Source organism: Dendrobates tinctorius, unplaced genomic scaffold (genome assembly GCF_039654945.1).
Source record: "Dendrobates tinctorius isolate UK_male_01 unplaced genomic scaffold, ASM3965494v1 ptg000008l, whole genome shotgun sequence".
In the NCBI taxonomy this organism is placed as follows: domain Eukaryota; kingdom Metazoa; phylum Chordata; class Amphibia; order Anura; family Dendrobatidae; genus Dendrobates; species Dendrobates tinctorius.
Genome location: NW_027361676.1, coordinates 13,164,819 through 13,178,110, shown reverse-complemented (window position 1 = coordinate 13,178,110; position 13,292 = coordinate 13,164,819). Strand labels below are relative to the sequence as shown.

The window sequence follows — 13,292 nt, the reverse complement described above, 5'->3', positions numbered from 1 at the left end:
AGTGTAGTGGGAATCTCCCTAGTGGCCAGAGCATCCTTTACGTGGTCAGCAAAGCCCCTCCAAAAAACGGGAATCAGAACCTGACCACTCCAACTCAGAAGCTAAAGTACGGAATTGGATAGCAAACTTGCTGACCGTGGAAGAACCCTGGGTAAGCGCCAAGAGTTGGAGTGCGGTGTAGTGGGTAACCTGAGGTCCTAGATAGACCTGCTTCAGGGTGCCCAGGAAGCAAGAGGCGCTCCGGACCACCTGGTCCTTACGCTCCCATAGCAGCGTAGCCCACTTCAACGCTCTGTCCATCAACAGAGACACCACAAATCTCACCTTGGCCCATTCAGATGATAAACGTGAGGTCAGTAGCTCCAGCTGAATCGAGCACTGGTTCACAAATCCCATGCAAGCCTTGCTGTCCCCAGAGAACTTATTGGGAAGCAGGAAGTGTGGGGAAGACGGAGCAAGAGTCGCAGCAGAAACCCTAGTAGCGGCGTCATTGGCTGACTGTGCCGCTACTGTGGATAGATCCGCAGCTGAAGTCGCCCGCTCAAGCGTGGACAACCTGCCCTCCAGCTGCTGGATATTCCGCTGAAGCTGCTGCTCGTCCTCCATTACTAGCCAGACCCTGGCGCTAGTGTACTGTTAGGGTTTACGGATTGCTCTAAATTAATATAAATTATAAAGTGCAATCGCAACCCGGGTCCATCATGCAGAGGTGTAAAACTACTGCTAGAGGTTAATGAAGGAACCAAGACAGCGAGCTATTGCTCGAACACACAGTGTTAAACACCACTCCGAAACACTGAGTACCCAGCTCCGTTACTTCACTGAGCGGTATTGAACAAAAGATTACTTAGTGCTATACCCTGTTAAACGTCAGGGGAATAAAGAAAGTATGACGCTAGGTGTGGGACCCTATCGCTCTCCCAGGGAAGTCTAGGTTAGTGGTTGAGCTTGCTCTGTAACTCAGCTGTGCTAACTGCACACACGACCTGAGACAGATGCTAAGCCAAGCGGGAGTTCCCACTCTACACTACCTGCCTAGACACACAGTCACTGGTATAAAAGCAGCCACACACACGTGCAAACAGAGTGGTAGCTTATCCACTCACATACACAATCACAAATGACACTAGCTCACTGGCGTGCGCCTCTTATATGCTATGCTTATGTCAAGTCAGACAGAACCTTGCCCGTGGACCAATTTGGAGCTGCCACATCACCAAAGCAGCTGACGTACGACCACCAATAGGAATACGCCACATCACGGACATGCACAGTAATTGTTTTCTGGACTTAGACTCCAGAGCGTCCGGTCGCCGCTGCCTATTGCTGGTTACCATAGACTTAGGAGGAGAGCCAGCAGTAACCAAATGAACAGCATGAGCCTGTGCAAGACGCTGGGCCTGATGTCTATGCTCAGCAGCACCTGCAGTGGCCAAAGCTGAATGGGAGAATGCAGAGGCAGATAAGGCTTGGGATCTATGCTGTGAAGTGGGAAAATCCCAATGCCTAACAGCAATAATGGAGCTGTCAGGTTACCTTTAAGCACAATGTAGTAAGTCGTAGTCTTCTCAGCAATCTGGCAGCATTGAAAAATATTCTTCATTTAGATTTTCACATGAATAATAATACACAGTAAAACTGATGTAAAAATGTTATTATAGTGGTTTGAAAAAACCACTATATTGTAATCCGAACGCTGCTAACTTCTTCTTCTTATTATTCAGTTGATTTCCGCAATAAATGCGGCCCGAACCGCTACACGCACAGACTCCGTTGAGGTGTCATTTCGAAGCCAGCGTCCATGAGTGGTGTGCTAAGTATTTTTCGTGTCAATCGGATTTGTAGTTTTTGCGCAAATTGCGTTTGAAATTTTTTTTTCCCATCATTGGAATGCATTGTCTCCAATGCTTTTCAATGGAAAATGTTGCCACAGTCAAAACATGCCCTGAGGCGATTGAAATGGCAGTTAAGCTCATTGATATGCGCAGGCACACCCAGTTACTATGCCAACACCTACGAACGTCACATGACCTCTCCAGGACAGAGTTTCTAGCAGATAATATCAGCTCTTAAAGCGAAACCCACAGCACAAATGCAAATCTAGCTTCATCACATGACACATGCCCCTTAGAGAGAATGTGCGCCAAAGTGGATTTAGAAGCCCAGTGGGCAAAACTAGCTCTTAAAGGGCCGACGCGCCAAAGTGATTCTTAAAGGGCTGGTGCACCAAAGTGATTCTTAAAGGGCCGGCGCACTGAAATGAGTCTTAAAGGGCCGGCGCGCCAAATCGAAAGCTGAGTGACCCCAGGCTCCAAATCGGAGGCTGAGCCACCCCGGCCTCCAAATCGGAGGCTGATCGACCCTCGCCTACAAATCAGAGGCTGAGCCACCCTGGCCTCCAAATCGGACCCAGAGTGGCCCCGCTCACCAAATCGGACCCAGAGTGGCCCCGCCCACCAAATCGTACCGAGAGTGGTCCCGCCCACCACATCGGACCCTGAGGGGCCCCGCCCACCAAATCGGACTCAGAGTGGCTCCGCCCACCAAATCGGACCCTGGGGGCCCCGCCCACCAAATCGGACCCTGAGGGGCCCCGCCCACCAAATCGGACCTAGAGTGACCCCGCACACCAAATCGGACCCTAAGGGGCCCCACCCACAAAATCGGACCCAGAGAGGCCCCGCCCACCAAATCGTACCCATAGTGGCCCCTCCCAAAAAAAATTGTACCCAGAGTGGCCCCTCCCACCAAATTGGACCCTGAGGGGCCCCGCCCACCAAATCGGCCCCTGAGTGGCACCGCCCACCAAATCGGACCAAGAGTGGCCTCGCCCACCAAATCAGACCCTGAGGGGCCCCGTCCACCAAATCGGACCCTGAGGGGCCCCACTCACCAAATCGGACTCTGAGGGGCCCCGCCCACCAAATCGGACCCTGAGTGGCCCCGCTCACCAAATCGGACTCTGAGGGACCCCGGCCACTAAATCGGACCCTGAGGGGCCCCGCCTACCAAATCGGACCCTGAGGGTCCCAGCCCACCAAACTGGACCCAGAGTGGCCCCGCTCACCAAATCGGACTCTGAGAGGCCCCGCCCACCAAATCGGACCCTGAGGGGCCCCACTCACCAAATCGGACTCAGGGACCCCGGCCACCAAATCGGACCCTGAGGGGCCCCGCCCACCAAATCAGACCCTGAGGGGCCCCGCTCACCAAATCAGACCCTGAGGGGCCCCGCCCACCAAATCGGACCCTAAGGGGCTCCGCCCACCAAATCGAACCCTGAGGGGCCCCGCCCACCAAATCGGATCCTGAGGGGCCCCGCCCACCAAATCGGACCCAGAGTGGCCCCGCCCACCAAATAGGACCCTGGGGGCCCCACCCACCAAATCGGACCCTGAGGGGCCCTGCCCACCAAATCGGACCCTGAGGGGCCCCGCCCACCAAATCGGACCTAGAGTGACCCCGCACACCAAATCGGACCCTAAGGGGCCCCACCCACAAAATCGGACCCAGAGAGGCCCCGCCCACCAAATCGTACCCATAGTGGCCCCTCCCAAAAAAAATTGTACCCAGAGTGGCCCCTCCCACCAAATTGGACCCTGAGGGGCCCCGCCCACCAAATCGGCCCCTGAGTGGCACCGCCCACCAAATCGGACCAAGAGTGGCCTCGCCCACCAAATCAGACCCTGAGGGGCCCCGTCCACCAAATCGGACCCTGAGGGGCCCCGCTCACCAAATCGGACTCTGAGGGGCCCCGCCCACCAAATCGGACCCTGAGTGGCCCCGCTCACCAAATCGGACTCTGAGGGACCCCGGCCACTAAATCGGACCCTGAGGGGCCCCGCCTACCAAATCGGACCCTGAGGGTCCCAGCCCACCAAACTGGACCCAGAGTGGCCCCGCTCACCAAATCGGACTCTGAGAGGCCCCGCCCACCAAATCGGACCCTGAGGGGCCCCACTCACCAAATCGGACTCAGGGACCCCGGCCACCAAATCGGACCCTGAGGGGCCCCGCCCACCAAATCGGACCCTGAGGGGCCCCGCTCACCAAATCAGACCCTGAGGGGCCCCGCCCACCAAATCGGACCCTAAGGGGCTCCGCCCACCAAATCGAACCCTGAGGGGCCCCGCCCACCAAATCGGATCCTGAGGGGCCCCGCCCACCAAATCGGACCCAGAGTGGTCCCGCCCACCAAATAGGACCCTGGGGGCCCCACCCACCAAATCGGACCCTGAGGGGCCCTGCCCACCAAATCGGACCCTGAGGGGCCCACCCACAAAATCGGACCCTGAGTGATCCCGTCCACCAATTCAAGCCCTGAGGAGCCCAGGCCACCGAATCGGATCCTGAGGGGCCCCACCCACCAAATCAGACCCTGAGGGGCCCCACAGGCCAAAGTGGCCCATGAGAGGTACCCACAGTTAAAACGGATCCTGAGTTGAAAGTCTTGCAGGGGCAGCAGGCAAGTCTCTCTTAAAGGGCAGCCCGGGCTCCATTTCAAAGCACTATCTGTACTTCCTTCAGGAAATACACTTCTAGTTCTGCTTCTTCTTCTTATTATAGTGGTTTGAAAAAACCACTATATTGTAATCCGAACGCTGCTGACTTATTCTTCTTCTTATTATTAAGTTGATTTCCGCAATTAATGCGGCCCGAACAGCTACACGCACAGACTCCGTTGAGGTGTTGTTTCAAAGCCAGCGTCCACGAGAGGTGTGCTAAGTATTTTTCGTGTCGATCGGATTTGTAGTTTTTGCGCAATTTGCGTTTGAAAATTTTTTTTCCCGTCATTGGAATGCATTGTCTCAATGCTTTTCAATGGGAAACTTAAAACATGCTCTGAGGCAATTCAAATGGCAGTAAAGCTCATTGATATGCGCAGGCACACCCAGTTACTATGCCAACGCCTACGAACGTCACATGACGCCCCCAGGACAGAGCTTCTGCCACATAATATCAGCTCTTAAAGCGAAACCCACAGCACAAATGCAAATCTAGCTTCATCACATGACGCATGCCCCTGAGAGAGAATGTGCGCCAAAGTGGATTTAGAAGCACAGTGAGCAAAACTAGCTCTTAAAGGGCCGACGCGCCTAAGTGATTCTTAAAGGGCCGATGCACCAAAATGAGTCTTAAAGGGCCGGCGCGCCAAATCAAAAGCTGAGGGACCCTCCAAATCGGAGGCTGATCGACCATGGCCTACAAATCGGAGGCTGAGCCACCCTGGCCTCCAAATCGGACCCAGAGTGGCCCCGCCCACCAAATCGGACCCAGAGTGGCCCCGCCCACCAAATCAGACCCAGTGTGGCCCAGCCCACCAAATCGGACCCAGAGTGGCCCCACCCACCAAATCGGACCCAGAGTGGCCCCGCCCACCAAATCGGACCCAGAGTGGCCCCGCCCACCAAATCGGACCCTGAAGGGCCCCGCTCACCAAATCGGACCCAGAGGGGCCCCGCCCACCAAATCGGACTCTTAGGGGGCACCGCCCACTAAATCGGACCGAGAGTGGCCCCGCCCACCAAATCGGACCCTGAGGAGCCCTGCCCACCAAATCAGACCCTGAGGGGCCCCAACCACAAAATCGGACCCTGAGGGTCCCCAGCCACAAAATCGGACCTTGAGGGGCCCCAGCCACGAAATCGGACCCTGAGGGGCACCGGCCACAAAATCAGACCCTGAGGGGCCCCAACCACAAAATCAGACCCTGAGCGACCCCGGCCACAAAATCAAACCCAGAGGGGCCCCAATCACAAAATCGGACCCTGAGGGGCCCCACCCACAAAATCGGACCCTGAGGGGCCCCACCCACAAAATCGGACCCTGAGGGGCACCGGCCACAAAATCAGACCCTGAGGGGCCCCAACCACAAAATCAGACCCTGAGCGACCCCGGCCACAAAATCAAACCCAGAGGGGCCCCAATCACAAAATCGGACCCTGAGGGGCCCCACCCACAAAATCGGACCCTGAGGGGCCCCACCCACAAAATCGGACTCTGAGAGGCCCCATCCACAAAATCGGACCCTGAGGGGCCCCAACCACAAAATTGGACCCTGAGGGGCCCCAGCTCACAAAATCTGACCCTGAGGGGCCCCGGCCACAAAATCATACCCTGAGGGGCCCCACCCACAAAATCAGACCATGAGGGGCCCTACCCACAAAATCAGACCCTGAGGGGCCCCACCCACAAAATCGGACCCTGAGGGGCCCCACCCTCAAAATCAGACCCTGAGGGGACCCACCCACAAAATCGGACCCTGAGGGGCCACACCCACAAAATACTCGGGGGCATTTGGGCCAAAAGAAGACCCTCGACCGAATTCTGCAGCGATTTTACTGGCCAGGGGTTCATGAAGAAGTTAAACAGTGCTGTAGCTCCTGTCCAGTATGCCAGGTAACCAGTCCCCAGTCTCACTTTCGGAGCCCTTTGCCAATTATAGAGGTACCCTTCGAGAGAGTGATCATGGACCTGGTGGGGCCTCTCAATAAGTCGGCAAGGGGACACCAACACATTCTTGTAGTTCTAGACTATGCTACCTGATATCCTGAGGCCATTCCTCTGCGCCACACATCAGCTAAGCTTATAGCAAAGGAACTCATGGGTATGTTTTCACGGGTGGGAATTCCACAAGAGATTTTAACAGACCAGGGAACCCCCTTTACGTAAAAAATTATGAAGGAACTCTGCCAGTTGTTAAATGTTAAACAGTTGCGTACCACGGTCTATCATCCCCAAACAGATGTCTGGTAGAAAGATTCAATAAGACACTGAAGAGCATGTTAAAAAAGGCAGTTTCCAAAGATGGGAACCACTGGGATCTGTTATTGCCATATTTGTTATTTGCAGTGCGGGAGATACCTCAGACACCTACGGGGTTCTCGCCCTTTGAACTATTGTATGGCAGACATCCACAGGGCTTACTAGATATAGGCAAAGAGGCCTGGGAGAACCAACCTACTCCCCACAAAAGTGTGATAGAACATGTTGCAAAAATGCAAGAGAGAATGGAGACAGTCCTACCTTTGGTCCGGGAACATATGGAGGCAGCACAACGGTCACAGAGTCGGGTCTATAACCGGGAGGCTCGGGTAAGAACCTTTAGCCCTGGGGATCGAGTTTTGGTGCTTGTGCCTACCGTAGATAGCAAATTTCTCGCAAGGTGGCAGGGACTCTACGAGATCATGGAGAAGGTGGGACCAGTAGACTACAAGGTATACCAACCAGGTTGGAGAAAGCCAGAACAGGTTTACCATATTAATTTGCTTAAACCCTGGAAAGATAGAGAGCACCTTGGTGGGGATAGTCCACTGCCAGCGTTTCAGATGGAAAAGGCTCCGTTACCTCGGGGCGATTCAGGAGAAGTCCAACCCGCGGTCAAAATTGCAGATACTTTGTCTCCTAAACAGGTTCAGGAGGTCCGGGAGTTCAGCTGAAATACAGATGTTTTTTTCGGAGCTCCCTGGATGCACCTCCCTAATCCAACATGACATTGTCACAGAGCCACAGGCCAAGGTCCGATTAAAGCCATATCGAGTGCCTGAGGCTCGGCGAAAAGCCATCTCGGAAGAGGTAAAAATGATGCTACAGTTAGGGGTCATAGAAGAGTCTCAGAGTGAGTGGGCCAGCCCAATAAATCTAATACCCAAGCCTGATGGGTCTCTAAGATTCTGTAATGATTTTAGAAAACTCAATGACATTTCAAAGTTTGACGCCTACCCCATGCCCCGGGTTGACGAGTTGATAGAGCGCTTTGGGCAAGCACAGTATTTTACAACTCTGGACCTCACAAAAGGTTATTGGCAGGTACCCCTAACAGAGGCGGCGAAGGGAAAGATGGAGTTTATAACACCTGAGGGGCTGTTCCAGTATAAGGTGTTAACCTTTGGGTAACAGCTCCAGCAACGTTCCAGCGGTTAATGGATATTGTTCTCCGTCCCCATCGCCGCTATGCCTCAGCCTATCTAGATGATATTATTGTGTTCAGCACCAATTGGGAAAGCCACTTAGCAAAAGTACAGGCAGTGGTAGACTCCCTGCGACAAGCAGGGCTAACTGCCAACCCAAAGAAGTGTTTCATGGGGTTGGAGGAAGCCCGGTACTTGGGTTATGTCATTGGGAGGGGAGTTGTCAAGCCCCAAGTGAACAAGGTCGAGGCAATTCAGAACTGGCCCCGACCCCTCACAACAAAGCAGGTAAACGCCTTTTTGGGTTTGGTGGGATATTACAGGTGATTCATTCCCAACTTTGCAACCCTGTCCACGCCTTTAACAGATTGTTTAAAAGGAAAAAAATCTGTGATGGTCCACTGGAATGATCAGTTAGAGGAGGCCTTTACAAAATTAAAAGGGGTACTGTGTGGTACACCAGACCTGATCACTCCAAATTTCAAAAAAGAGTTCGTGGTGCAGACTGATGCCTCTGAGATAGGTCTCGGTGCCGTGCTGTCTCAGGAAGTTAACGGGGAAGAGCATCCCGTTAGTTTCCTAAGCCGGAAGCTTACCCCAACTGAAACCCGGTACAGTATTGTGGAGAGAGAGTGCCTGGCCATCAAGTGGGCACTGGAATCGTTGCGCTACTATTTGCTGGGGAGAACATTTTGGTTGGTGACAGATCATTTCCCTCTTACGTGGATGAGTCAAGCTAAGGAGAGGAATGCTCGAGTCACCAGTTGGTTCCTGTCCCTGCAAAACTTTAAGTTTTCAGTAGAACATCGCGCAGGCAGACTACAGGGGAATTCAGATGCCCTGTCCAGAGTTCACTGTATGTCATGTGTCCACCCCTCTAGGGTTGAACATAGGGGGGAGGTATGTGGTACAGTAAAGGGTGTTTTACTGGATGGAAGATATGTTTCTCCTAGCAGATTAATGTTTGGCTGGGTTTTTCCTTAAAGACGGGACCTGCGATGATGTCAGGGTCACCTGATCAGCCCATGTGATGTCTACCTCACTGGTGGGAGGGGTTAGGCCCTATGTAATGGAGGTTGGTAAATGCCACAGTGGGAGTGTGTTTCTGGAAACTACAGGGACTTGTGTGGACGCAGCCTGCAACTTGTATATAGGATTCCCGTGCTGCAGGACTGTTGCAGCAAGACTCGGAAGAACCCCGGGAATGGCACCTGGCGGATGCTGCAGGACCTGGCAGCCGCTTAGTTACGCCCGTCCCGTGCAAGGGGTGAATCTGGGACCAGTGGTTCTCCAAGCTGGAGTATGTGTTTTATTTCCCTCATGTTTTGTTAAGCTGCTGGTTACTGAGTGACATTAAAACCACTGAAATTGGACTTTATGTCTTTGTGTTGCCTCGTTACTGCTGCCCAACTATTGCCTACCAGAGCGAATCCCTACAATACTTACATCAAAATGATGTGCCAGTAAATGAGAAGGTAAGGTGCATGTGCTCTGGTCTGCCAGCCCCAATGTACGTTTCACCCACGCGCCCCCTGACGAAACCTGTGGGTGAAATGTGCGTTGGTGCTGGTGGACCAGAACACATGCACTTTACCTTCTCTTTTACTGGCACATCATTTTCATGTTAGTATACTAGGGTACGCTATGGTGCTTTCCACAAGAGAATAATCAGCCTCTCCAACGAAAATCAGGTTTCAGATAAATTTGCTTTACTGCAAACAGGCATAAAAAACTTAGACATTTTTTCTAGGATGAATTTTATTTTTTTACCTTATTTTATATTTCTTTCTTTCATCTTTATATGTATGACCTCAGTAACATGCAGAGTGAACATATACAATCCCTATAAAAACTATTTTATTTCATACATATAAAAAAAACAAGAAAAAAAACAATTTCCCAGTGAAACCATGGCAAATGCCATAATAAAAAGACCTGAACTGAGATGCTGCAAAGCCCTGCAATAAGCCTTTCTGATACCTTCCAATCCGTGGAGGTTGGCACCCTAGGGATCCCGATTTTGGCGCCCCCACTCAGCGAGGACTGTCCCTTACTGCCCTCCCGGTCCCTGATATCACAGGTATGAAAACAATGACCAATAGTGCAGAGATGAATGATAAAAAATGCCCTAAACTAATGCAGGCAATCCCAGAAAAATAGAATAACAATTACCACATCATGACATCAGGGTCCACAATAAATGTAAAAAGACATACCCTCGCAATGGAGCATATATATAAATAATGTGACCACTTATCATTTGTGGAATACCCCAAATCCCTAGGGTGCCAGCCTCCACGGATGGGAAGGTATCAGAAAGGCTTATTGCAGGGCTTTGCAGCATCTCAGTTCAGGTCTTTTTATTATGGCATTTGCCATGGTTTCACTGGGAAATTGTTTTTTTTTTATATATATGAAATAAAATAGTTTTTATAGGGATTGTATATGTTCACTCTGTAATTATTAATTTCTACCGTATATGCTTTTTCAAATAGACTCAGTAACATGCAGCCAATGGCGGCAGGCTGCAAGATCACTATGGGGCCCATGTACAGAGGGAGCCTGGAGCAGAATGGCCCCATCCCCTGCTTATACCGTATATATGTACAGCTCAAGTTAGGATGATTTATAAGGAGCAGAATTACAAGCTGAGCCCACTCCATACAGCCGGCTGTTTTACACAGCTGACAACCAGCCGTAACTGCCTTAATACAAGCCACGCTGATTGCAGCAGTTTAACCGGGTAGAATCCATTGTGGCCAGCAACCATGGAATCTAAGAAGTCAAACAAGGAGGTCTCTGCCATCTCGATGGGTTGTTTAATAGCATCTGGGGCCAATGGGATGTCCTAATTCAGGGATTTCTATGTACGTCCCTATATGACCTGATTATTTTCCTAAGGGTTAATCAGATGGACCAACATGATCTGTGTAGTCACAGCATTCCTCTCTCTGTATATCATACCATTAGTATCCACCTTCATATATGCCATTTTCTGAAAATCTCATTTATCTGTTTTCTTTTCTAAAAATGTTTCTTTTGAATTATGATAAAACATATTAATGGGAAATTTCTATTAAATTAAGTGATTGGCTGCAGTGGTCACCCAATGGCCTCTGCTGGAAGAGGAGGACACTGGCAGTAGTACCGAGGAGTAGCGGAGTTTGGTACTTGACTTTGTGTTTAGTTTTCTTTCAGGACCACCATGAGAAACATGTTCTGCAGTGGCTGAGGTTTAGGGAATAATGCACACACTGATATAAATGATAAAACTGATTATCATTCCTAGGTGTGTAATATTCTTACAATGAATACATTTGTTTCCCAGGAGTGTATGTGTGTATATAGAGGACATACAGTATAACAGACTGGACAGTCAGCCATTATGACAGCACGTGGTTCCACTCACATGTGATGTCACAATGACACAGAATGTTGTGAGGTTGTACAATCTCTGTGCTCGATGACCTCAGCGCCATTTTCAGAGTTGATGCATTTGCGGAGACTCCACTTTGGTTTTGGAAGCGCGCGCTAGATTGTTTGTACGTCTGGTATTTACTTCCACGGATTCTTATTTTTTTGGCACAATATCATCTTTGCCATCAGAGAACTTAGTTCTTTACATTTCACCATCTCAGCCCCGAGAAACTGAGCCATGACGTCCCGGGAGCTGCATCAGCTCAATGCTGACAACGAGACATGGCAGAGCCGACCTGAAAATCAGGGTAAGTGAGAGAATATTCGCCTTATAGGAGCTTTTCTGAGGGTTTTCTTTGGGCTAAGATGTTTCAGGACACACAGTGCGTCCTCCACCTTCTATTCATATTCCTTAGGGGTTGGTCAGGGAAAGTTGTAGACAAAGTGAGGCCCTGGGTAAAAGTTAAACGTGGAGCCCAAAATGCTAACATATTTGCACCCTACTTGGTAATGTCTGCAGAGAAGGAATACTGAGCAGGTTTATGTAGGCCAAAGATAAAACAATGTTTCCTTCTCTCTCTAAATTCGAGAGCAACAGCTAGTTCTATCCATTTAGCCCAAAAGTGTTTTTTTTGCAATTTAGCATAATTATAGTAATCTTTTTCTTTATAGGTCAGGCCATAATCCTCCACCATCGCCTAAGGGAGCAGAGAAGGCTCATTACCAATGATGGCCATCATAGAGACCCCCATTGAAATCACCGCAAGAGGGAGAAGGGCCAGAGCTCCTCTGTGGCAGAGAGCACACCATAGCAGGGAAAGAAGCCGCTCGCCACTGAGACTGGCCCCTGCAGAGCCCTCCAGACCCATGGAGGTCCCAGCTCCAAGCCCATCTGCTCTACAGTCACACCAGGCAAACCATCTTTTTAACCGCATCATTCAGCTGCAGGGAATGGGAGTATATCCACCTCCACATATGCGGCCACCATCGCCACCAGCCCAATTTAACCTACTTAATATTCTGCAGCAAAGGCAAGCTCTGTGCACTAAGAGCATCCCAACAAGAAGGATAACATCTCAGGAAGAGGCAGAATCCTGTGCCATCTGCATAATGGACTATGAGATTGGAGAGGAAGTCGTAGTTCTTCCATGCAAACATTGCTACCATCACAGTTGCATCTCCACATGGCTCCGCTCCAACCCTCGCTGCCCCCTATGCCGTAGTCACTGCTTCCTTTGAAGCGTCAGAAGAACTTTGTAAAGATGCAAGGAAGAAGTGTAAGATTATGGCAGTGATACTGGGAGAGACCATCAGTCCATTTAGCAGCTATCTAATGGTAACAGTGTTGATACTGCTGCAGCTTTGGACTCCATTGCCTCATTAAATAAATATCATGTACCATCTTTATGACTGTCTGTTACTTTTTACTGTATAGAATTAGGTTACACAGCTGAATATTGGGTACAGTGCTGGTTAGGGCCAGCTCCAAGTTTTTGTGGGCCCTGGTCCAAAGAGTCTCATTGGGCAGCTTTAACACATACCGCAATACATGATGCACAGATACGGCAGAGAAATATAGGTATAGTACAATGCCAAATATTTCTCTTACTTTTTACATTACATGAGTGAGATGTATTGGACATTCTACAATAGTTCAGAAACCAGACAGCATAGTCCTCCATACAGTATTATGGGCACCACATAGTGCTCCATACAGAGTAATGAGCCCCATATATTGCACCATACGGTATAATGAGCCCCATATATTGCTCAATACAGTATTATGGGCAACGCATAATGCTCCATACAGAATAAATGAGCCTCATATATTGCTCCATACGGTATAATGAGCCTCATATATTGCTCCATATAGTGTAATGGACCCTTTTTCCATATTTTTATTTACATTTTTCAACATTAACTCAGATGCATTTATACAAGTAAGTCAAGTCAGCAATGGTGTAA

At 50.3% G+C, this 13,292-nt stretch overlaps 1 long non-coding RNA gene across 1 annotated transcript in view; it reads left to right on the top strand.

The window, feature by feature from the left end:
- LOC141090221 (uncharacterized) overlaps positions 1 to 12,734 on the top strand; it is a 117,925-nt gene extending 105,191 nt beyond the window's left edge. The window contains exon 2 of the long non-coding RNA XR_012232397.1: positions 12,000 to 12,734. This is a non-coding gene — a long non-coding RNA (uncharacterized lncRNA). The remainder of the gene's footprint in view (positions 1 to 11,999) is intronic.
- Positions 12,735 to 13,292: the final 558 nt, after the last annotated feature.